This window comes from Ursus americanus, chromosome 21 (assembly GCF_024610735.1).
Source record: "Ursus americanus isolate L20-20 chromosome 21, mUrsAme1.1.p, whole genome shotgun sequence".
Taxonomy (NCBI): domain Eukaryota; kingdom Metazoa; phylum Chordata; class Mammalia; order Carnivora; family Ursidae; genus Ursus; species Ursus americanus.
In genome coordinates this window covers 6,966,092-6,990,031 of record NC_142147.1, presented here as the reverse complement: position 1 = coordinate 6,990,031, position 23,940 = coordinate 6,966,092, and the positions used below count along the sequence as shown (strand labels likewise).

Below are 23,940 nucleotides of genomic sequence, written 5' to 3'. Positions count from 1 at the left end.
GTGAGAAGAATTGTGTCTTGGTCATCTTGGAACTCCCTAGGGCCTGCAAAGAGCCTGACCCAGAAGAGGGCCTTTGATACGTATTGATGAAGGGAAGAAAGAAGGGAAAGATGGAGGGGAGTGGGAAACGGGAAAGGGAAGCAAGGCAGTAATCAGTACCCTTTGGATTCTTCTTCCACCACGTGATAACAATGTCTGCAGATTTGGGGTCTTGGAGATTTTAGTGTAGCATGATCTAGATCGAACTTCACCGAACTCTCAGGCAAAGAAAACATGGCCTCTCTGGGTTTTCAGGGTCTGATGAGCCCACACTCTACAGAGAGTGAGAGTGAGGAAGAAGAGCTGTGTCCCGGTTAGTCTAGTAAACAGGAGTGGAGAGCAATAATTTCACAGCTCCTTTCGGGCACATTTCCCTTCTCCTCCTCAAGATGTGCCTTGGTCTAGAGGATCCCTGGGCCCTGGAGATGGCAGAAGGGTCACTCTTACCTAGGCAGTGCCCTGGGGGTGATCACTGGTCTCTAAGGCCGAGCATCTCCTCTCCCTGCCCTCTGGGACTGATGGCCCTCGAAGTATGACTATCCACCTGGCCTCTACTACTAATGTCCGAGGCTTTGACCATGACGCCACTTCATCAGACATGGGCCTCTCTGGCGGTCCACACGTCCACCCAGGCTCTCTGCATCCCTCCTTGGGAAATGGGTTCCTGAATGCCACACCTGGAGAGCCAAGGTGTTCTGCCATAGCCTGGTTGCTGCAGTCGCAGTTGTTTCAGATGCCTTGCATCTCTCCTACGTCATGTTGAAAATGGCGCCAAACTAGAGGATAGGGTTCTCCTTAGGGCTGGCGGTCATGCCTAGACTGTGTTCAGGGAAGTGGATCATGAGCCTGTGTTCTAAGGACCCCGTGTCCCCAATGAGATGAGCCTAAAACCACTACCTCCTCACTTAAGGGACTTAACATAGCTTAACTCCAACTGCAGACAAGGTTTCTGCAGGGAGAAATAGCAGCCCGCCAATATGGGAGCATAAATGTTGTTTCAAAATACCATGCTAGTACAGAACTGATCCACATAAGTTTGCAGAGAAGAAATATTTATTATAAATATATAGGGATCTCACATGGACCCTCCATGGCAAGAAGAGAAGCAGAAATGGCAGGATGTGGCTGCCTCACAATCCCTTACAGTAACTAACACATTTCTCAGTGTCAAGTACAGATTCTCAAGGGAGAAACTCATCGCCCAGCTTCAGTCCTGACCAGCTACAAACATGGCTTCTGGGACACTACCTATGTGAGACAGGACACTGTGGGAGGTAGTTTTTCTAGAAGGAGAAATTGTTTATGGGTGTGGCAGATACCTCTCAATTGTCTGCTGTGATGCAGACTCAAATAACTGATGAAAATGAACTTAGGTTCTCAAAACAATATAAACATACTTCATTAAAGAACAGCATTGTCCAAGAAAAGATAAGTCTCGTGTTTTTAGCCAATATTCAGTATAAATATATGCTTTCCAAATATTTTCTTCATGGGAAGAGAGTTGACCTGCCATTTCTGCTGTTTTAATTCTTTTGTGGGATATTTGTATGCTCCGTCTCTCTTGTATAAGAGTCATAAGGTGGTAGTGATTCTTCAATATGACACTAAAATCGCAAACGACACAAATAAATTGAGCTTCATTAAAATTACAAACTTTTGTTCATCAAAGGACATTATCAAGAAAAGGAAAATGCAACCTATAAAATGGAAGAAAATATTTACAAGTAATATGTCTGACAAAGGTTTAATATCCGGCATATGTTAAAAAAAAAAAAGAAAAAACCTCCAGAAACTCAACAACCCAATTAAAAAGTGGTCAAGCAAAGGACTTAAATAGACATTTCTCCAAGGAAGACATACACATGGCCAATAACCACATGAAAAGATGCTCAACATTACTAATCGCTAGAGAAATGCAAACCAAAACCACTATGAGATACCACTTCACAGCTACTAGAATGGCTAAATTTAAAAAAAAATGAAAATAAGTGTTGGTGAGAATTTGGAGAAATATGGAGCCCTTGTGCATTGCTGGTCAGAATGTAAATGGTGCAGCCACTGTGGAAAACAGTTTAGTATTGCCTCAAAAAATTAAACTGAGTCACCGTACAACCCAGCAAGTCCACTCTTAAGTACGTACTCAAAAAAACAAAGAACAAAAAAAGAACGGAAAGAGGGACTCAGAAAGATCGTTCTACACCAATGTTCCTTCCAGCTTTATTTACAGTAGTCAAAGGATGGAAACAACCCAAGTGTCCATCAACAGATAAGTGAACACACAGAAGTCCATATCCATACAGCGGGATACGATTTAACCATAGAAAGGAATGTGTCCAAACTTCTGATTCATGCTACAACACAGATGAACCTTGAAAACATCACACTAAGAGAAATACGCCAGATGCGAAAGGACAAATATATGATTCCACTTACATGAACTATCTGGAATAGGCAAATTCGTGGAGACACAAAGTAGATCAGAAGTTACCAGGGAAGGGGCGCCTGGGTGGCACAGCGGTTAAGTGCCTGCCTTCAGCTCAGGGCGTGATCCCGGCGTTATGGGATCGAGCACCACATCAGGCTCCTCCACTATGAGCCTGCTTCTTCCTCTCCCACTCCCCCTGCTTGTGTTCCCTCTCTCGCTGGCTGTCTCTATCTCTGTCAAATAAATAAATAAAATCTTTAAAAAAAAAAAAAAAGAAGTTACCAGGGAAAGACGATGAGGAGAATGGGTTTTTTCCTCAAGGTTTAGAGTTTCTGTTTGGGTTAGTGCAGAAATTTTTGGAAGTGGATAACAGTAATGGTTGCATGATGTCATGAATGGAATTAACGCCCCTTAAAAATGGTTAAAATGACATCTTTTGTGCTAAAGATTTTATTTATTTGAGAGAGAAAGAAGGGGGTGGGGCAGAGGGAGAGAGAGAGAGAGAGAATCTCAAGCAGACTTGAACCGAGATCACGACTTGAGCCGAAACCAAAAGCAGGACGCTCAACTGACTGAGTCACTCAGGCACCTAACATCTTTTATGTTCTATATTTTTTAACCACACACACAAGAAAAGAATCATGAGGATGTTGGATGAGAATTCTCAGCACTCTTTCGTGCAGAACTGCTGAACACCTACATGTGGGAGCCAGGTTTACTGCCAAGACTGTATCATTAACCCTGCTTGTTCCTTTGTGGGAAAAAAAGAAAAGAAAAAAATGTCCGATGACAAAAGAGCAAAAGGAACATCCTTATCTGTACTCTCTCTCATCTCATGTGGAGGGGGGAATATCATACTGTAATTATCATGAAATGTAATGGAAAGGTATGGGGGGTGTGAGTGCATGGCAGGGTTCTCCTTGAAGATGTGTGGGGGCTATTACGTGTTTATCTCTCTTTGAACCTGATAGCTGCACCCGGGCGTATTAGTTACTGTGCATATCCATGTCTAAGGGTATGGTGGTTTGGGGGGTTGAATTCCCTGGATGGAAGGAAATTCACCATCTGACAACTGGAGTTAATAGACAATGAGTTCCATGTCTGCCAAATGTTGAAACTAATACCATTACTCCGTTCTTATAAAACGACTAGGTTTGACCCAGCAATTCTAATCCTAGTTATGTACCAAAGAGAACGGAAATGCGCATCCATACAAGAACTCATACACATTCATAGCAGCATTATTCATATTAGCCCAAAAGTGGAAACAACCAAATATCCATCCACCAGTGGATGGAAAAATAAAATGTGGAATAGCTCACCCTGCGGAATATTGTTCATCGATGAAAAGGAATGAAGGACTGATCCATGCTACAACTTTTATGAATGAAGCCAAACACAAAATACCATATGTAGCATGATTCCATTCATGTGAAATGTCCAGAAGAGGTGGATCTAGAGAGACAGAAAGCAGATTAGTGGTTGCCTGGAGCTAGGCAGATGGGGGGAGTAAGGGGTGACTGCTACTGGGTGTGGAGTTTCTTTTGTGATAATAAAACATTTTTAAAAAATAGATTGTGGGGTCGTATGGGTGGCCCAGTCAGTTAAGCATCTGACTCTTTTTTTTTTTTAAAGATTTTATTTATTTATTTGACAGAGATAGAGACAGCCAGCGAGAGAGGGAACACAAGCAGGGGGAGTGGGAGAGGAAGAAGCAGGCTCATAGCAGAGGAGCCTGATGTGGGGCTCGATCCCATAACGCCAGGATCACGCCCTGAGTCGAAGGCAGACGCTTAACCGCTGTGCCACCCAGGCGCCCCTAAGCATCTGACTCTTGATTTGGGCTCAGGTCATGATCTCAGGGTCGTGAGATGGAGCCCTGCGTTGGACTCCGCACTGAGCGTGGAGCCTGCTTAAGATTCTCTCACTCCCTCTGCCCCTCCCTGCTCTCTCTCTCAATTAATTAATTAAAATTAAAAGCAAATTAAAAGATAGATTGATGATCATTGCACAATTCTGTGAATATCCTGAAAACCATTGGATTCTACACTTGAAATAGGTGACTTACACGGTATGTGAATAATGTCTCAACAAGACTGTTAGATAAATAAATAAACGAACCGAAGAGATCTTGGATGACTGGCTGTGAGGGCTAAGGGAAAGGAGAGATGTCCTAGGGTATGTCTGAGTCTTCGCTTTTACATACAATTCCCTATGGGTTATGGTGTTCTAGTTTCTAAAAAGTGGTTGTTAACATATCATTCCTAGGATGAAAACACAGACATTGAGTTAAACAGAACCAAAGACCTAAATTACAAAACAAAAACAAAACTGTATTTTAAAACCAACGAAGAGGAGTTTACGTGGCATTTGATAGATAATCTCCTTCGAGAGATGCGAAGAGAAAATTACCCTTTCTGAGTTACATTAAGGTGATGATTTGTATATAGCTTTATTGAGATACAATTCACATGCTGTATATTTCACCCACTTAACGTGCACCGCTCAGTGGGGTATGGCATAGTCACGGTTGCGCAACCACCAGCACAATCTGTTGGAGAATATCTTAGTCACCCCCAAAAGAAACCCCGTGCCCTTCAGCAATCATGCCTCAGTCCCCCTACCCGTCCCCCAGCCCTAGGCCACCACTAATCCTCCTGTCTGTTTACATTTGCCTCTTCTGGACATCTTACATCATGCTCTTCGTTTCTTTTTATTGATGAATAACAGTGCACCGTACAGATACTCACAGTTTACGTATCTGTGTATCAGTTGATAGACATCTGGGTTGTTTCTTCTTTTTGGCCGGGATGAATAACGCTGCTGTGAACATCAGTGTACAAGTTTCTGTATGGACATAGGTTTAATTTTTTTTTCCCTGCTGTATACGTAGGAGTGGAATTGCTGGGTCATAGGTCGCTGCCTTTTGGGGGGCGGCCAGACTGTTTTCCAAAGTGGCTGCACCATTTCACATCCCCACCGGCAGCACGGGAGGGTTCTGATTTCTCCACATCCTGGTCAATACTTGTTATTTATTTATTTTCTTAAGATTTTAGTTTTATGTAATCTCTACACCCAGTGTGGGGTTCGGACTCACAACCCCGAGATCAAGAGTCACATGCTCCACTGACTGAGCCAGCCGGGCGCCCCTGTCAACACTTCCTGTCCTTCTTTGTTGTGTGATAGCCATCCAGTGGGCGTGAAGTGGTATCTCACTGGTTTTGACACTGAGCCTCTTTTCGTGTGGCTGGTTGACATTTGAATTCTTTCTCCTAACGCCGCTGCCCCCTGACTATTCAGGCACTTGCCATCTCTTCCCCCAACTGGTTTGCATGCCTCAAAACTAGGCTTTCCATCTTGCATTCCATGCCCTAAAATGCAGTCACAGACCCTATTGCTTTCTGCCTAAAACCATGAATGGTTCCCAGTTGCCCATGGAACAGAGCCCACCCTGTTGAGTATGGCATGCAAGGCTCTCCACCGTCTCTCTCCCATCTATCTTTCTGTGTCCCATCTCTCTCTCTGTTTCCTCCTGTGCAGCTGTGCGATGCCTTTCCCCATGCTGTTCCCTCTGCCTGGCATCCATTCCCTGAAGTGTCACCTGGTCAGCACTTGCTTATCCTTTACAACTTAGTTCAGCTAGAATCTTCTGAGTGAAGTCTGACAGGGCCCTCGGGTTACTGCACTACTCAAAGGGACGCCATGCTCATTGTAATCTATGTCAGGGGTCAGCAAACTACAGCCCCTGGGCCAAACCCAGCCCACCACCTGTTTTTGTAGAGTGCATGAACTAGGCAGGATTTTTATGTCTGGGATAGTTGAAAATAAATGAAACGTAGCATAGTTCATGACTCAATTTCAGTGCTCGTAAAAAAATTGTGACTGGAACACAGCCATGCTTATTTGCATACAACAGCCGAGTTGAGTAATTGCAACCGAGACTGTGTGGCCCACAAAGCATAAAATATTTACAAGTCGGCCCTTTCCAGAAAAAGTTTACCAAACCCTGGTCTAAGTGAATGGCGCTCCAGAGTTGTGCAGTGTACAACCTGTGCGGATGTGCTCCAACAGCCCTGCTCCCAGGCTTTATGCCTCCACTCTAACATTCGTGGTGTAATACTTTGTTTTCTTCTCCCACAGACCCTGTGCCGCAAGACCTGAGGTCGGCTCTGTGAGTCTCATTCACCTTTGTGTTCTCAGCGTGTCACCAGGGCCTGGCATACAGAGGGACCTCAGTACGTATCTGGACCGCTGCACTGCATGAACTCTTTCCTGGACACTGAGGGGGAACTAATCAAACACTGAAGAGTTCAGGATTCATGTAACTCCTAAAAATGATAGTGGCGTGCAGGCAAAATTCTAGCTCCCTTGTTTCTGACTTCTAAACACATTCACACGCCCGCGTCATGTGTGTGGTGCGAGCCTCTCTCCTCCCAGAGAAGCACTGCCTGGTATATGTCATCGAATTCAATTAAAATCACTGTGGTTGGCGTGGGATGCAGAGATAGCGCAGGCTGCACGGAGCTGGGAGTCGAGCCCCTGGAACGTGGTTCCAGCTAGGGGTAGGTTAATGTGGAGAGGTTTGTCTGGCGAAATCACAGAGATCTTTGTGAAGAGGAAGCCTGGGCTAGTTTGGAGAAGGCGGTAGAGTAAGAACTTCGAAGCTGTTACACTCACAAACTATTTGCGGAATGCAGGGGAAAGGCAGCAGCCCGTACTTTTGTGCTGAGTACTGTGGAAAGGAGGCCCCTGGCCTCCCTCGTCTCATTCGGTCCCCAAGGAAACCGATTTCAGCCGAGGCCACAGACCCAGAGGGGTGAGGCTGCGGGTCCATACAGGCCCATCATGCACTTGCGACCGGCCAACCCTGGCCTCTCTAGCCCCCAGCCCGGACCTCGCTGTCTGCCTTAGGCTCAAGGAAATGACCTGCTTTCAGTGAGGGCCTTCCACATGCCTTTGCTGCTCTCGGTTTCTCTCTGGTTGCCTGAGGAGTCCTACCCCCCCCCCCCAACATGCATTAGAAGGCCTTTCGAGAACTCTCCTGGGTCTCCCCTCACCATTGACGTCTTCCTTCTGTCTCTGCTCAAGGTCCTCACCACAAGTCTCCAGCCAGCACAACAGAACTGTAAAATGATAGCTAAGACTTATACGGTGCTTCCCGTGTGCGTTCTAAGCAATTTCCCCCATCCTGTCTCATTTATATCCCATGAAGCAGGTGCGATCATCAGTCTTGTTTTAGAGATGAGGAAACTGAGCACAGAGAGGTTGAATAACTTGCCTAGGGTCACACAGCCTGTGAGTGGTAGAGTTGGAATTTGAACTCAGGCAGTCTAACTTGGGAAAGCATAAGGGCTTAACCAGTCCAGTTGTCATTTCTTGCCGATGTCATTTCTTTTCATTGTTTTCAATGGACCGTCCTCTATCTGCCTTCCAATCCTTGCACCTGCACTTCCCTTTCACTAATACGCTCTCCAACTCGCCTGACTAACTCTTCTCATTCCTTAGATCTCAGCTAAAATACCACCTCCTCCAGGAAGCCTTCCCTGATCCCCTGGTCTGTCTGCTGCTCACCTATCACTCCCATAGCACCCCATGTCCTTTACTGCCATAGCTGTTTACCAGCCTGCCTCCCCCACCCAACTGTAGGCTCTGCGAAGCCAAGGAACATGCTTGTTGTGTGAATGATGTTCTTGCTCTGACACTAGGCCTGACCCAAACTAGACACTTCATACGCATTTGTGGGATGAACAAATTTGGCAGTGAACTTCTCAGCAAAACCTTTCTATGGATCAGCCTGAAGGTAAAACTCAAATCACGTTTCCAGGCTACCTATTGTAAGATCTACGTGTTGGGAATGGGGCAGGAAGGAGGAAAAAGAGAGAGAGAGAGTCAGTCTATCAGTGGTACTCGCATACCTGCTTTCCTCCGCTCCCATAAATCACCGAGAATTTGTTGTATTACATTTGTACGTTTTTAGCACAGATTGGAACCATGGGCCCTCACCCTCAATGACACGACCATTCCAAGAGTCATTCCATCCAGGCTCTTAGTCACCACTGCCGTGGCTGGGGGCGCACTGCTGGTTATGTCACCTTGCAGTAGGCGGAACAAGGCGGGACTTTTTGACTCAAATGCAGGTGAAGAGGCGAGGACAGTGGGGCCACATGGCGCCACATGTGTGAAAGGGAGGAGCCTGGTACCTCCACATGGCTTGGTTCCCAGAAACAGGACGGCCTCTGCCCTGGGAGACTGCAGGACAGGGGTGAAAGTATTCCTTTTTCCTTTGAAATGAGGGGAAAAAATCCTTTGGAAATGTTGGCATTTTAGTTATTATTACTATCATTATTATTATTATTATTATTGCTATGGACATGTATTGTCTATTTAAAAACAACTAAAATATTGATGTTTAAAATAAAAGTATGTAGGCATAATACTTGCAAATTCCCTAACTCAGGGCTTCTGCCCTCAGAGCCTGTGAGGAGGTGGCCCTGGCTGCCGGCCCTGAGCACAGTCAGTGGGCTGGCTAACCGGACACCACAACCATATAGCCTCCCCCCTCCTGACACTGCAGCTCCTACCCCTTCTTAGAACGGCAGACTGTCTCAGCTTTCTCCCCAGTGACTCACGGAGGGTGTTTCCCAGGACCTGGCTGTTTGCGGGCAACGCTGGGCATTGTAGGGAAGGGGATGCTACTTTCAGACCCCAGATCTGGCCAGTTAGACCCCCTCGGTTAAGAGCCCAAATGGAAATTTGGGGATAAGGAGGGACTCTCACTTTCTAGGGCTTTTTTCTTTTCTTTTTTATCATTTTCAAAACTTCCTGTATTATCTGAATTTGTACAACGTGTGTGTATTACTTTTGCAAAGAGAAGAATTTGAAGGCACAAACAGTGTCTGATACACTGGTGGGTGCAGCCCGCCTGCTGAGGGCCATTTCTGTGTCGTGGGGGAGAGGTCCCGGCCCTAAACATGATAGGAAGCCGCCTGCATCCAGAGGGTTCGCCCGGGATTCAGAAGCGCAGCCAGGTTAAAACCAGTGCTTTAGACAAGAGAGGACCGCAGAGGGTTTTAAGCGGGAGACTGCAGTGCCTGGGCACCATGTTCTGGTGTCGTTCTCTAAAGCTTGCCCCACGCATGTTGTAAGCCTCTTGTAAACTTAGAAGCATTCCAAACTTTGATTTTTCCCATTCCATGCTGAGTGCCACCTCCCACCCTCCCAGGCTTTACAGTCCCTATAAATAAATAAATTCACCAGGGGCTCAAGCGGGACACTTAGGTATGTGTTTCCTTTTCTCTCCCGTCCCAGGGACTAGTCCTTCGGACCTCCTCTCCAGAAAGTATTTCCCACTTAGTCTCTCTTCTCTACACTCAAGCCCGGACTACCCCTCCCCGGGGTCACTACTTGCAGCCCCTCACTGGTCCCCTGACTCCACTTCCTGCCCCTCTCCGTCCCTCTCGGACTTAGCTGCCAGAGTGCTCTTCCTCAGACACAAATCAGATCTCGTTACTCACTTGCCTAAACCCTCCCATGGCTCCCCAGCATACGTAAGGTGAAATAGAAACTGTGACATGACCTGCGGGATCGTCCCCAGCGTCGTCCCCAAACTCACCTCCTGCTATCTCCCCACATGCATTCTGCTCTGCGCAGAGACTTTTATTGGCAATTTCATGATTTTTCATGCAATTTCGTGTCTTGGCACATGCTTGTTCTCCTGGGATCTGGATTTCTTCGCAGAACCCCAGCTCCTTTGCTCTCCCCAACCTTCTCCCAAAATTATATCCCCTTGACCCTATCCCTACTTACTAGCAGAAAAATCAACATTTAATTTCCTCACCATACCCTCCCCTTCTCATTGACCAATTGATCAGGTCCACTTACGCTCGGTGAGTCACCTGGCTGACTTTTTAAAAAAATCAAGTTCAGAACTCAACCAAGTTGGTGGCTATCATTTGACAGCTCTTAGAAGGGATCTAGGAAACAATGCCATGCAGAGAGGGGCGCCCTGGGGAAGCACGGGAGCACAGTTCAGAAAGGCAGCCTGACCTGCCTTCCCTGACGTCATGGCCACACAACCGCAACTGTGAGAGCCCAGGCTGAGCAGTACAGGAGATTCTCGCTACCCATCTGGTCTGGGGCACTCACGGTGAGAAGTGTGCAGTGCCAGGAAAACGGTCATGCTAGCTCACTAACCCTCGGAGCATGCCATCTACCACCCCCTTCTCTGAGCAGCTAACTTCTTTAACCACAAATATATTTTTCAGCACTTCGTGCTCTAACCCAAAGCTTGCACGGTGGTTTCCAACAAATTCATGCACTGTTGCATTCTAACGAACCCACATAGGAAGACTGGTGGACAAGACTGGAGTTGCCAATGGTTTTGGTGTTCTGCTTGGGGTAGGTAATTTTCTGAACAAGGCCACGTGGCTTTGGTAACTAAGTAACAATTCGCTTTTAGTGGAGAAATTGGGTAAGGTGGGGGTTGTGCAATGGTGGCCTTGCCCTGACTGCCTACGTGTGCAGGAAAGGCATTTCCATCGGCAGAAGCTGCCATACACCTTGAGAGACGCGTGTAGACACATGTCCACAGCGGACATTCAGAAGGTGCAGAGGGATATCACAAACTTCCTGTGTGTGTGCCAGGAAGAGGCAGGTCAGATAGAGGAGACTTCTGGCCCGACCTGGAAGCTCCGAGGGCAGACCCACGTCCTAGATGTTGCCCAACCTTGATCTCTGAAGGACCCCGAGGAAACCATCTCGCTGGACCTTCAACCGCCACAGCACAGGAGTGCTGAGATGCGATGGGGGCTCAGGGGAGGAGAATGCACTCAGCTCCTTTGCAGCCTTTTTTCAAGCATTGCTCAAGTGTTTGCACCATGACCCCTGGCCTATTTCTGATGTGTTGTTACACGTTGGGTAATTAGTACCTGGAGCAGCCCCGCTGACTCACCAAAGTGACTGATAAACCCTCTCTCTTTGCAGGGAGGTGCAGATTTGAATCTGCTTTGGGAAGCATGGTATGCAAAGTCAATTTACAGCATTTCAGGCCATCTGGAATGTCTATTCTGAGAAGGTCCTCATCAATTCCCCCTAATAAACAGGTTTGTCTATTTGGTTGGGGGGGGGCTCTTATTTTTTACCTTCTAGGATTGTAAGAATTGTTGCTCAGTCTTAAAGGACCTCAAGTTCAGTTTTTAAAAATCATATAGTAAATAAGGGTTTGTGGAAATGAGATCCAGTAACTGTAGAAGTTTCTCCAGCTCTCACATTTTAAAATTCCACGAATCCCAGAGATGTGTGTCGCTCAGACACGGTCAGCAGAGTTGAATGAAGCTGACACTCAGTACGATACGAATTCACTCAAATTAAAAGATTGAATCTGTAGCTTCATTGAACTGATGCCCTGAAATAAGAATGCCTGCGAAGGACTTCTGTTAATCCTGCCTTCCGAAAGCACGCCCACCCCACCGCCGGCTCTCTGCGACTCGGGAAAGGAGAGCAGGCTTCCTGAGGGGCATTCATCGATGCCCTGGCCTCCAGTCTGCCCTCTCTCCCGTCTTCTGTATTTGCCTTTTCCTTCATCATGACTCAACCTTCCAACATGTCCCCATTCTTCCACTTGTCACCCTTGGATGGCCTTCTCTGTTTGGCAACTTGATTCCACACACTCGCAAACGTGCACCAATGATGAATACAGTCCACATTTCTTAGGTGCTCAAACTCAATCTGAGTCCAGTGTATGTGTGCAGAGGCCGCTCCCCTCCTCGCCAGCACGGACTCATTGCCCAGCATCCACCCGGTGTGCCCCTCCAGCACGCGTGGCCCCTGCAGGGGCTCGTCCCCACTTCCAGCTGCTCTCGGCTACTTGGTCCAGGTTAAACGCTGCTGTTTCCATCAAGGTGTGCCCCCTGCATTCCTGCTGCTTCTAGGGCATGCCTCACCTTTGCTTTTATTTAAATTATTTGTGCACAAGGTAGCTCCCTCATAGCGTGGTAAATGCCTTTAGGGTAGGGAACAGGAGCTCATACATTTTTCTACTCCCCACTGAGCATAGTTCAGGTAAGAAAACAATATAAATAAATATATATATAAATAAATGTATATAAAAATATAAATATATAAAATATATTTTAATGAGGGAACTAAGTTTTGAAGAACTTTTCTTTGCTCTATTTCAGTCAATTGTTGCTCTCCCCATGCCTCCCTACACAAAATGAAGAAACTAATCTCTTTATAAAATAGGGGAGGGGCCCCTGGGTGGTACAGTTGGTTAGGTGTCTGACTCTCGGTTTCAGCTCCAGTCGTAATCTCAGGGTGGTGATCTCAGGGTCCTGATCTCAGGGTCATGGGATCAGCCCCGTGTTGGGCTCCATGCTCAGAGCAGAGTCTGCCTGGGATTCTCTCTGTCCCTCTGTCCCTCCCACTCACGCTCTCGCTCTCTCTCAAATCAATAGATAAATCTTTAAAAAATAAATAGAATAAAATAGGGGAGGAAAGAGGACAAATATCCAAAATGTTCAACAGGCTCTGAATTCGTTCTTTCTTTTTATTTGATATTGGAACTTACTTTTACCATTATAATGAATTGTATTTTACTTTTCATATCTAAAATCTCTTTCATTGTAACGTCATATAACTAATTGTAAAAAAGTGTAGCAATATACAAATATGTAATGTGGGAACAGAAGTCTCCCCCCAACCTCAGGTTACTCAGGATCATGGAAGGGAATCCCCACTGTGCCGTCCAGTGTCATGAACAGAGGGTAGTGAGGTCAACCAACACAAAGTCACGAAAAGATCGTGTAAGGTGCACAGTAATAAGCTTCATGCTTTTTCCTCTTTCATTCTGATGATGATGAAAGTGGCATCTTGATACTGCAAAACTTATAAACATCACGATACTAATGAGGTTCCCTTAGAGTGTTATAAATATGTTTCTAAATAAACAGCTTCTAAATAAACTCCTTGGCGATTTTAGAGCCCAGAAAGAGCATAGACTTCACGGTGCTGTAATTCTGTGCTGTGCTGGAGCGTGCGTGAAGGAAATTTGCATCACCTGAAGCGAACTTGGCTGTGGGTGTCAAGGACTGGGAAAGGTTTGGGTCTTTCCCTTACTAGCAAGTCAACTAGTTAGTCTGCCACCGTTTCACGGGTGTTGGCAGCAGACACGACTCCTGGATCAGAGGCAAGGGACTTCATTCCTCACAGCAATAGCAGCGGCTCTTGTATCAGCAGCGTCTGTATCTGTTCCCCGAACCCCGTTCCCAGGGGGTGATGTCAAGAGGCCCAGGCGGCACCTGTTCTCACAGTGAGTTGCACTGATGCCTGTATTTGGGAACCCACATCTTTTATAATGGGCAGCAAGCCTATTACCTCTCTCTCCAGAGTGAGCCATTATCCCTGTCTTCCAAGGCTGTTGGCAAACCTGCTCTTTGCTCTGGAGAGGGGTCCTGTCTCTATCTTCACAGGCTGTTTACTACACCAACATCCTTGAAAACGGTCCAGAGCAAATGCCATTGTACCTCTGTTCTATTCAAGAGACCCATGGAAAATTGTCTCTGAAAAGTTGGGTTCTACTTCTGCTGATGCTTTGGGTTAGTCAACATGAATCAGAACCAATAAACGGCAGCAAATTCAAATAAATCAAAATATTTACTGGGTGCTCCTTAGTAGGGGAGTCTAAGGTGGTCATAAAATAAATTAACAAATTAAAAGGGCTCTTTGAAGGCACAGAAAAAGCTGAAGTCAGATCTATTCAGTCATGTGAAGACCAAGAGAAAGAGAGGTAGGCACGGGCCAGATCACAGAGGGCAGGAGTTTGGATTTGATTCTAGTGTGGTGAGAAGCCGCTTGGAAATATAGCTGTTCAGAGGGGCATCTCCTCCATCTAGAGTCTAAGACTTCAGATCATCCATGTGAGTAATGGGAACATTCAGCCAAAGTCAGTTAAAAAACTGAGTTTCCAGGGGGGCCCTGGGTCGCTCAGTTGGTTAAGTGTCTGACTCTTGATCTCAGCTCAGGTCTTGACCTCAGGGTCATGAGTGGGCTAGACAAAAAACAAAAAAGCCTCATTTCCAGTGAGTCCTTGTGGAGAGGCAAAAAGCTGTGGCCTCTGTCTGAAAGCAGATGGTGTTCCCTGCACTTGCAGAATGGGCATTCAGAAAATAACGAGAACAGAGGACTTGAACTGACCTCAAATGCTCAACTCCTGGACCATGGGCTTTCGAATAATTGAGCTGGTCTGGGCTGAGGAGCAAGCTCGGGGCTAGGGGACTGACCCTTTTGTCTCATCAAAGGGCAGCTCTGTAGCCTAATGGATGAGATCACCGGGTTCCGATCACCACCTGACGCGTAATGTAACCTCTCTAGGTCTGTTCTGTGTTCTGCGAAGTGGGGATAACCACGACACCTATATCACTGGGTTGTAATGAGGGTCATGGCAGCATGTGAACAGCTCAGCACAGTGCCTGGCCCAACGTAGGGCTCAACCCATATTTTCAGGCAGGTCAAGAGATGCAGTGGCCCAGAGATCAAGGTTGTTGGAGAACAAAGTCTGTGAAAGAACAAAGCCCAGACTCTGAAGGCCTCCCAGGAGGGCAGAACGCCCTCACCCGTGATTTCTAGCAGGTTTGCCAGGGCTGGTGACTCGTAATAGAAAGTAGTAAAGAAATAAAAGGTGATGGGGAGCACAGTGGCATAAAGAAATGGACTTTGGACCCAGACAGACCTCAGGGGGAAGGCTGGTGTATGCCTGCCTCCCTCTAATGACCCCAGTTGGGCAAGTTACATTTCCCCAACCTCATTTCCTTATTTATAAAATGGGAGAAACAATTGATAAAATGGGCACATTCTACTCGAGTTTCAAGGATTAAGTGAGTTAATAAGAAGCAGCTGACACATGGTAGCTCTCCAGTAAATTCTAAGTCTTCTGAGAACTTTTTTTGTTGTTTGTTTTTTTGGTAAAGATTTGCCTCATTCCCAAAGAATTCAAGCTGCCAAAGTTTCTAGATCAACACCTTCACTTCACAGATGGGGAAACCTGAGGTCTCAGGAGGCCGGGCTGAAGGGGTCTCTTCCAGCCTCCTGGCCGTTACTTTGCCCCACATCCTGGGGCCCCTGGGACCCAGCCTCCCTGAGGGAAGGGAGGCTATCTGAGATCCCCAGCCAGGGAAGGAGGTGGGGAAACCTAACCCAGCTGGGAGTTCTGTCAGCTCTCCAGCAGGGCCTGCGTCAGTTGGTTTAATGGACTCTTTTGTGCCGCCCCGGCCAGGGTGCAGGAGGGGACAGTATTTATTTTCTTTTTCCTTTCACTACCTGGACTTCACAAATGCTCATCCTTATACTGACCTCAAGGCCCTCAGTGTCAGGAAATCTATGCTGCCCATCCCTGTTGCTGTAACAACAAGGTCCTGAAGGGTGCCAGGTGCATAATGTCTGTCTTGTTCCTTAATGCCTGGGGGGAAAAATGTGACCCCTCAGATCTTATACTTTTTCCGAGAAAAGAAATAAAACCCCACTGTAGTTAAGATAGTTTTAAAAAAATCACAAAGAATGGGGGTGCCTGGCTGGCTCAGTGACTCTTGATCTTGGGGCTGTAAGTTCGAGCCCTACATTGCATGTAGAGGTCACTTTGAAAAAAAAAAAATGAAATCTTTAAAAAAAAACAAAAAACCTCCAAAACTTATTTGGAAGCTGCTGAGCAACGTGCTTAGCCACCCTGGCCTTTTGCTTCATGTCTCAGCCTGGCTGCTCTCTACCATAGCCTTGAGGTCTTGCAATACTTACCAAGCTGGCAAACGACATCTGGAAACCTGACAATTCTCCCTATCCGCCCCCGCACCCAGTACCAAGTACCGAAGTTCAGTGGCAAGAGCTCAGTTCTTCACGAAATGAATACCTCACTTTCCTGGGCCCCAAATTTAACAACTCACGGGGGCTTGAATGCCCCCAATACCTTTTTTTTTTTTTTAAAGATTTTATTTATTTATTCGACAGAAATAGAGACAGCCAGAGAGGGAACATAAGCAGGGGGAGGGGGAGAGGAAGAAGCAGGCTCATAGCAGAAGAGCCTGATGTGGGGCTCGATCCCATAACGCCGGGATCACGCGCTGAGCCGAAGGCAGACGCTCAACCACTGTGCCACCCAGGCGCCCCTCCCCCAATACCTTTTCACTCAAATATTTTGTGCTTTCCATGAACTCTTATTCTATCACGTCGGGGTGGGCAGGAGAAGTTTGCATTATTACTTAGAAGAGGAAACCAAACCGGGTAGAGGAACCCCATGTTTTTTGATTTCTGTGTTTAGAAAATGATTTTGGTTGGCACGTTTAGCCAGCAAGAGGGGTTCCAGGAATTATCTACAAATTGGAGCCTTTTAAATTCTGGAAGAATCTTAAAGATAACCCTAATACAATGATCTCTGATTTTATGTTCCTAGTCTGTTTTCATCCTGTAACTTCCCTTCAGGGAGTCTAAGAAAGTGTGAACTCCAAGGGAACATGGATACGTATTCTAAGGAAGTTGCCGGAAACAAAACGAAGATGAAGAAAACGTCCTTAAAAGGTATGTGTGAGGGGCGCCTGGGTAGCACAGTCGTTAAGCGTCTGCCTTTGGCTCAGGGCGTGATCCCGGCGTTATGGGATCGAGCCCCACATCAGGCTCCTCTGCTATGAGCCTGCTTCTTCCTCTCCCACTCCCCCTGCTTGTGTTCCCTCTCTCGCTGGCTGTCTCTATCTCTGTCGAATAAATAAATAAAATCTTTAAAAAAAAAAAAAAGGTATGTGTGAAGGCGCCAGAGAGAGTCTCTGTCTTGGCACAGCCCTGGTCGCACAGATGACCTCCTCACAGCCCTGCATTGTGATTCGGGCAACATCACAGACCACGCAGGCACAGGCACAGCACCAGTCAATCTGACGTTACCGTCAGGGCTCTGGAGTCAAGGCCTACCTCCTCCGTTTTCCACCATACCTACCTTCCTGCCTTCCTTCACGGAAAAGGTTTCAATCACCTTTGCTGTCTCCGGTGGGGGACACCAGAGAAGTCACAATGCCCGTGCGGTTCAGTGACGGGAACAGAACATACAAACGGAGAACAAAAGTGAGGGGGTGCTGGCCACATTGTGTCCCTACTGCCTGCCTAAAGGGGACATAGCTGCGAAGATCTTCCAGAAAGGGCACTCTCTCGGTTGGCGCGTGAAAGACACGAGGAGGTGGCTGGGCAGACAGGTGCCTTCCTGATAGGGAATGCAATGGGGTAGAGGGGAAGGAATTAGCAACCGGGAGCTAGGAGAACTTGGGGTGTGTTCAAGCTGTCTTGAAGTGGGATCTATGTCTATTTGGGCGGCAGGGTGGCCCGGGTTCCTCAAAGCCATCTTCCCAGTGCTAACAATCGGATTCGTCTGTGATTCTCTGATGGGTCAGGAGTACAGAGAAGACTGGAATGATCTTCAGGTGCCAGACGGCAAGGAAGTGGGGATCTCAGCCCTGTAATTGCAAGGGCGTGCGTTCTGCCAACAACCTGAATGAGCAAGGAGATGGGTTTTCTCCCAGAGCCTCCAGAAAGGTATGTCGCCTGCCAGCACCTTGATTTTCATCCCGTGAGAGCCTCCCTGACTTCTGACCTGCAGAACCACAAGACGACAACTGTGCTGTTTTCAGCCGCGAGGTGTGTGGTGGTTTCAGCCGCAGGAGGAAAACGATGCTCTGCCTGTAATAGGTTTTGGCCCCTCCTCTGGCCATGCCCCTCAGGTGTGGGGCAGCTAAGGGGCCACGGAGAGGGGCCCACCTGGAGCCCCCTTCTGGACCACACTTCAGCTGGCGGGACCTTGGAATCCCTGTTCAACAGCCCTGGGACTAGCCCTAGGGCCTTGGGCAGCCTCTCCCCCTGCCTGCCCTCCAGCCAGTGGACCGAACCTCGAGAGAACATCGGCTTAGGCGTGTGTTTGGGAGCGGGGTGAAGCCACAGCTGGGATCCTGGACCACAGTGTCCACAGGGGCACATGCGAGGCCCCTTGATCTGAGGCAGAGTGGAGTGGGGGACAGACAGGTGGGGAGAGAAAGAGGTCAGGAGGAGTGCCAAAGGTCAAGCTGGCTGGCTCTGTGCTGCCGGGTTCTGGTGTGGGACTCTGGGAAGTCGGCAGATTTTAAATTCAGACTTGGTGTTCCAGATCTTTCTGAGGGCATGTTTTCCACATTGGATAGTAGACCGTATTTTCACTAATAGTCTGTTAGCTTGATTTATACTTCTAAATACTTAGACATGGGGGCAGGCCTATTGCTGACTCCCTCCCTATAGTCACACCCTGCCCCCCATCCCAGGAGTGTCCCCGTCATCTTGTTTTATTTTCTCCAGAACCCCTAATGCTGTCTGCAATTATTTCTGTGCTTGCCTGTATCATCACTGCCTTTCCCCATTGAAGCGTAAACTCCAGAGAACAGGTCTGTCTTGCTCGATGCTGTTCAGCCAGCGCCCAGATGAAGTACGTGCTTAATATTTGTGGGGTGAGCAGACGGGCAAAGGCTGAGGAGGAAGAGCCTTGCTCCTGAGCAGAGATGTTTCCCTTCGCGTGCGGAACGTGGCAACCTGGGTCTCTGCGAGCTCTGCCACCGAGCCTTTTCCCCTCCGGAGAACTGGAGTTCGAGTCCCTGAGGCCTCTTCAGGTTTTAGGTTTCTACGATATTCTAGGAAAGGGGGAAACCCTAGGGGTTCCTGGCCGAGAGGCTCCTATTACTCACTTTATTAATTATCTATGGGTGTCTCTCAAGTTACCCCAAACTTAGCAGCTTAGAACAACACGCATAGATTATTAAATAGTTTCTGTGGGTCAAGAATCTGGGAGTGCCTCACCTGGGTGGTTCTGACTCAGGATCTGTCGTGAGGTGGCAGTCAAGCCTGTGGGCTTGGGCTGCCGTCACCCGACGGCTCACTCACAAAGCTGTTGGCTGGAGGTGTCTGTTCCTTGCTGGCGTTGGTTGCTCACCAGCTGGACTTTTCCAGAGGGTCACTTGAGTGTTGTCATGCCAAAGTGACTGGACCCCCTAGAGCAAGTGCTCCAAAAGAGAGGACAAGAAGGAAAACAAAAGCCTTTTTGTAAAAATTTATTTATTTGAGAGAAAGAGTGGGGGAGGGGCAGAGGGACAGGGAGACAGAATGTCAAGCAGACTCCATGCTGACTGTGGAGCCCGATGTGGGGCTCGATCTCATGACCCTGAGACTGTGACCTGAACCAAAGCCAAGAGTCGGTTGCTTAACCCCGGGGAGCCACCCGGGCACCCCCAAATGCCATTCTCCCCCCTGTGTTGGAAATGACACACCATCGCTTTTGTCTTATTTGTTAGAAATGAGTCGCCAAGTCTAACCCACATTGAAGGGCTGGAGGATTTTTGAAAGGAGGTGTGTTTGTAGATATGTTTTAAACCATCACACTGACCGACCTTGCAAAGGCTACCCTTCCTCCCTGCTCTTTTCCCTATCATCTCTTGCTTATCTTGGGTCTTTGAGCCTGTCAACCATTTTCTCTCTACGTTGTTTCTCCTATTTTCTCTGGCCACAGAAGTACACAGATGTGCGGCATTCTTAGAAGTCCCTTTCCCTCCTGGTTGTTAGCCCCAGGTTCTGTGATCTGTGCCTGCAAGGGGCCCTCCCCCTCTGCTCTCTTGATCTCTCTCCTCTGCTGGTCCTTCTCATGCCTTCCGTTCTCCCAACATGGACATTCCCCGATGCCCTTTTGTTTCTCTGTGTCCTCTTGCCCCTGAACAGCTCATTGGCTCCCATGATTTTAACCACTCCCTCTAGGAAGATGATACCCCAAAACATACTACTCTCTCAGGTTCCGTTCCCAAATTCCTCCTGTCTGCTGCATTTCTCCATCTGGACACCTCACTGGCCACTCAGCTTGCCCTGTCCACGCTTAGCTCCCCCCTCCCGCCATCTGTTCATTCTTCCTCAATCACCGACAGTCAAAACCTGGGGTACTCTGACCTCTCCCTCTCTCTCACCTCACATACGCAGTTCGCCACTAAGCCCTTTGGATTTTACCCCCGCTACAGTGTCACTAACTGACTATGAGAGCCTACGAATCACTCTGTCTCCAGGGTACCCAGTCCAATCCTTCCTGCTCAGCATGCCCAGACCCTGCTAGTCCACCAGGGGCTCTGAGTATGTTACCCTCCCTGCTCAGAAACTTTCAAGGGCTCCTCTTGGTTACAGACAGAGCAATGGCCTCTTCAGCTTAGCACTGCTGGTCTCACAGTATGTGAGGTTATGGGCTTTGACGTTTAACCAGCAATAGGCTTGAAATCCCAAGCCCGGAGATGAAATCTTACATGTGTCACTACTGATGTGACCCTGGGCAAGTTACCTCACCTCTGTGAGCCTGTGTTTTCTTATCTCCTAAAGGGACACAGCATTATTTCCAATCAAGTGTCTTGAAGATTAAATGAAGTAATGTATATAAAGCAGTTACCCTCGTTCACCTTAAATCAAGGCTACATTGTAGCTGCTATCAGCCCGTATAAAGATGCTTAGCAAAAGGTGCCTGCCTTAAAGCAGGTGCTCAGCCAATCAGTGCTTTCCCAAGGTGTTACTTGAGTGTGGACTGCTGGTGTTACTTTTATTTTATTTTATTTTTTAAAGATTTTATTTATTTATTTGACAGAAATAGAGACAGCCAGCGAGAGAGGGAACACAAGCAGGGGGAGTGGGAGAGGAAGAAGCAGGCTCATAGCGGAGGAGCCTGATGTGGGACTCGATCCCATAACGCCGGGATCACGCCCTGAGCCGAAGGCAGACGCTCAACCGCTGTGCCACCCAGGCGCCCCGTTACTTTTATTTTAAAATGATTTGTTCCAGTTGCTTTTCATTTATAACAAGTGACGGGACTTCTAAGTATATATGTTAATGCATTTACTCTATATCCCGGGTTGGCAAACATTTTCTGTAAAGGACTAGAGAGTAAATATGTTAGACTCGGCGGGTCACCCATGGTCTATGTCACAACTATTCAACTCTGCTTTTATAGCACAAAAGCAGCCAGAGACCACATGTGAATAAATGGGTAATGCTGTGTCTGAAAAAAACCTTTATCAATGGGCACTAAAATTTGGATTTTTTTAGTTTTCACATGTCCTGTAATAGTCTTCTTTTGATTTTTTCCGCCAACCATTTAAAAATTTAAAAACTGCTCTTAGCTGGTGGGCTATACAAAAAAAATAGATGGTGGGGTAGATCTGGTCTGTGGGGCCATTTATAGACCCCTATACAGAGTGTTCATTAAATTTACATAGGGCTCCTGGCTGGCTCAGTCAGTAGAGCTTGCAACTCTTGATCTTGGGGTTGTGAGTTTGAGCCCCATGTTGGGTGTAGACGTTACTTAAAAATAAAATCTTAAAAACATTGACATAGCAGTGCACTGATTTAAGAATGATGTGAAGTAAAGAAGAGTACAGACGGTACGTGGATCTGGAGAATATTCTGACAGTGGTACAAGAATAAGTTGGGGCAGCACATCAATAGGTGTTTCTTGTCCATAAAGCTAAACAGTCTGGTTCAGCCGAGCTGTCCAGCTGTACCTCTTCGAGGGCCTGGCCAAAGTGGGCTTCTGTTTCACCACACACACTCTGCACATTTCCCAGTCCCTTGGTCTGGAATACACCCTCTGAGTTGTTTTTACTGACAATACTTCTGACACCAAATGTGTGGGATTTTTCCAGACTGACAACCAGTTCAACTCTCCAGACACCTGCTGGAAGTCCTACACGTCATACGATTCTGACGCTAAGTACCTGGATCCAACATCAGATTCCAAAGGTTTAAGGGCTCAGTCCCGCAAGAATGCCCTCCATTCAGATACCACGGTACCCACACTTCTATCGGACTCGTCTGCAAAGTGGGGGGTTCCCACAACCCCTCCTTTCAGGTTCAATAACTTGCTCAAATAGATCACGGAACTCAGGAAAGTGCTGTACGTACCATTCCCGGCTTATTATAAAGGATACGAAAGAACAACCAGATGGAGAGGTACGTGGAGTAAGGAATGGAAGGGTCTGGCACACAGGAGTTTCCGTCAGGGACAAAGACTATATACATCTTTTTATATCATGATATCACACCTTCCCATTATGCTCATTAAAATCACATCCTTTAAGGGCCACGTTAAAGACCACCCCTGTCAAAAACCTGCCAGTGATCCCTCCGTACCCCCACAAATGCTATTTTCCCTTCTCTGTTCCTTCTCTTCATGCCCTTTTCTCTAAGCAATAGCTTGTTGGCACCTCCATTATTGTATTAGAGTTATTTGGCTGTTTATCTTACCTAAAATCAAGGTTCTTGAGGCCTGGGACCTTATCTAGCTAGGTTCCCACAGTGCCTGGCACACAGCAGGCACTCAGAAAGCATTTCTTGAATTTTGTTTCCTTGAATTGAAAATAGGCTTTGACATTATTCTGGTCCCTGGTAACTCACATAATGCAGTGCAAGGGATCAGCTCGTCCACAGCGTGGTAAATGGAGCAGGCCTGCTGGGGGGCCGAAGAGGGGAAAGGCCTGGGGTGGGGGGCACGGGTCTGGCAGAGAGCCTGGTTTGGTCTGCGAGGTGGCATGGCTGGTCTATATTCGCGACACCTTTGGCAGGAAGCGGACCTGAACAGAGAGAAAAGTAGGGCTTCCTAGAGCTTCCCACGCATCCGAGAGGCTGAGCGAAGAGCACAGTGCAAGTCAGCTGCTGGTCGCCTCTGGGCCTCAAGAGAGGTCTGAGAAGGGCCTCACGATACACATCGTGCCCCAGTTCCACGGAGTGACTCAGGCTCTGAAGCAATTGGCAATCGGCCTTAATCACAAGCCACATCTCGCAGGTTCGGTACAGACGAGCTTTGTCATTTCTCTGAGGGAATCACTGCCACTTCTCTTCCAGGCTCCGAGCAGCCCGCCCCTGCCCCATCTAGCCCTGATGAGACGGCAATTTAAGCCGCTCCGATTAGCAGATTTCATTAGGTAAGAAGGACCGATTAAGCAACAGCGGCCCAAATAACCTTCGTGGTACAGACACTTTTTCAAAGCCAGCGGAAGTCTTGCCAAATTAAAGATGTCAGGATAAGATACTATGAATATCAGTTTCCTTCTCTTTGGCAGTGGAGAGGATTAATTAAATGCTTGTGAAGTGCTTTGAAAGTTTAAGCTGTTAAGAATTATTGTTCTGTGTATAAGGGAAAAAATAGAATTCTTGGCTCATTAAAGCGGTAATGTTGTAAGCCTGGGTGCTCTTCTCCGGGTATCGTTGAGAGCTACATTTTTATTAAAAGAAAGAAAGAACAAGAAAGAGGAGAAACGTGTCTATGAATACACATGACACGTGCTGGAAAGTCAGCTGGGTTTATCAGTGTTTCTGTTGAGGAAGAGGTGAACAGCAGGACGCTGTTTCTTACTGACTACCAAAGAGACAGTTACGAAGAATCAATTGTTCAAATGTGTGGGGACAGTCTC

At 47.3% G+C, this 23,940-nt stretch overlaps 1 long non-coding RNA gene across 1 annotated transcript; it reads right to left on the bottom strand.

Moving 5' to 3' along the window:
* Window positions 1–1,066: 1,066 nt before the first annotated feature.
* LOC148108211 (uncharacterized) lies at window positions 1,067–10,216 on the bottom strand. Its single transcript, XR_015728008.1, has 4 exons — window positions 10,077–10,216; window positions 5,215–5,311; window positions 3,787–3,919; window positions 1,067–1,643 (listed from the first exon to the last, which is right to left on the bottom strand). It is a non-coding gene; the product is annotated as an uncharacterized LOC148108211 (long non-coding RNA).
* Window positions 10,217–23,940: the final 13,724 nt, after the last annotated feature.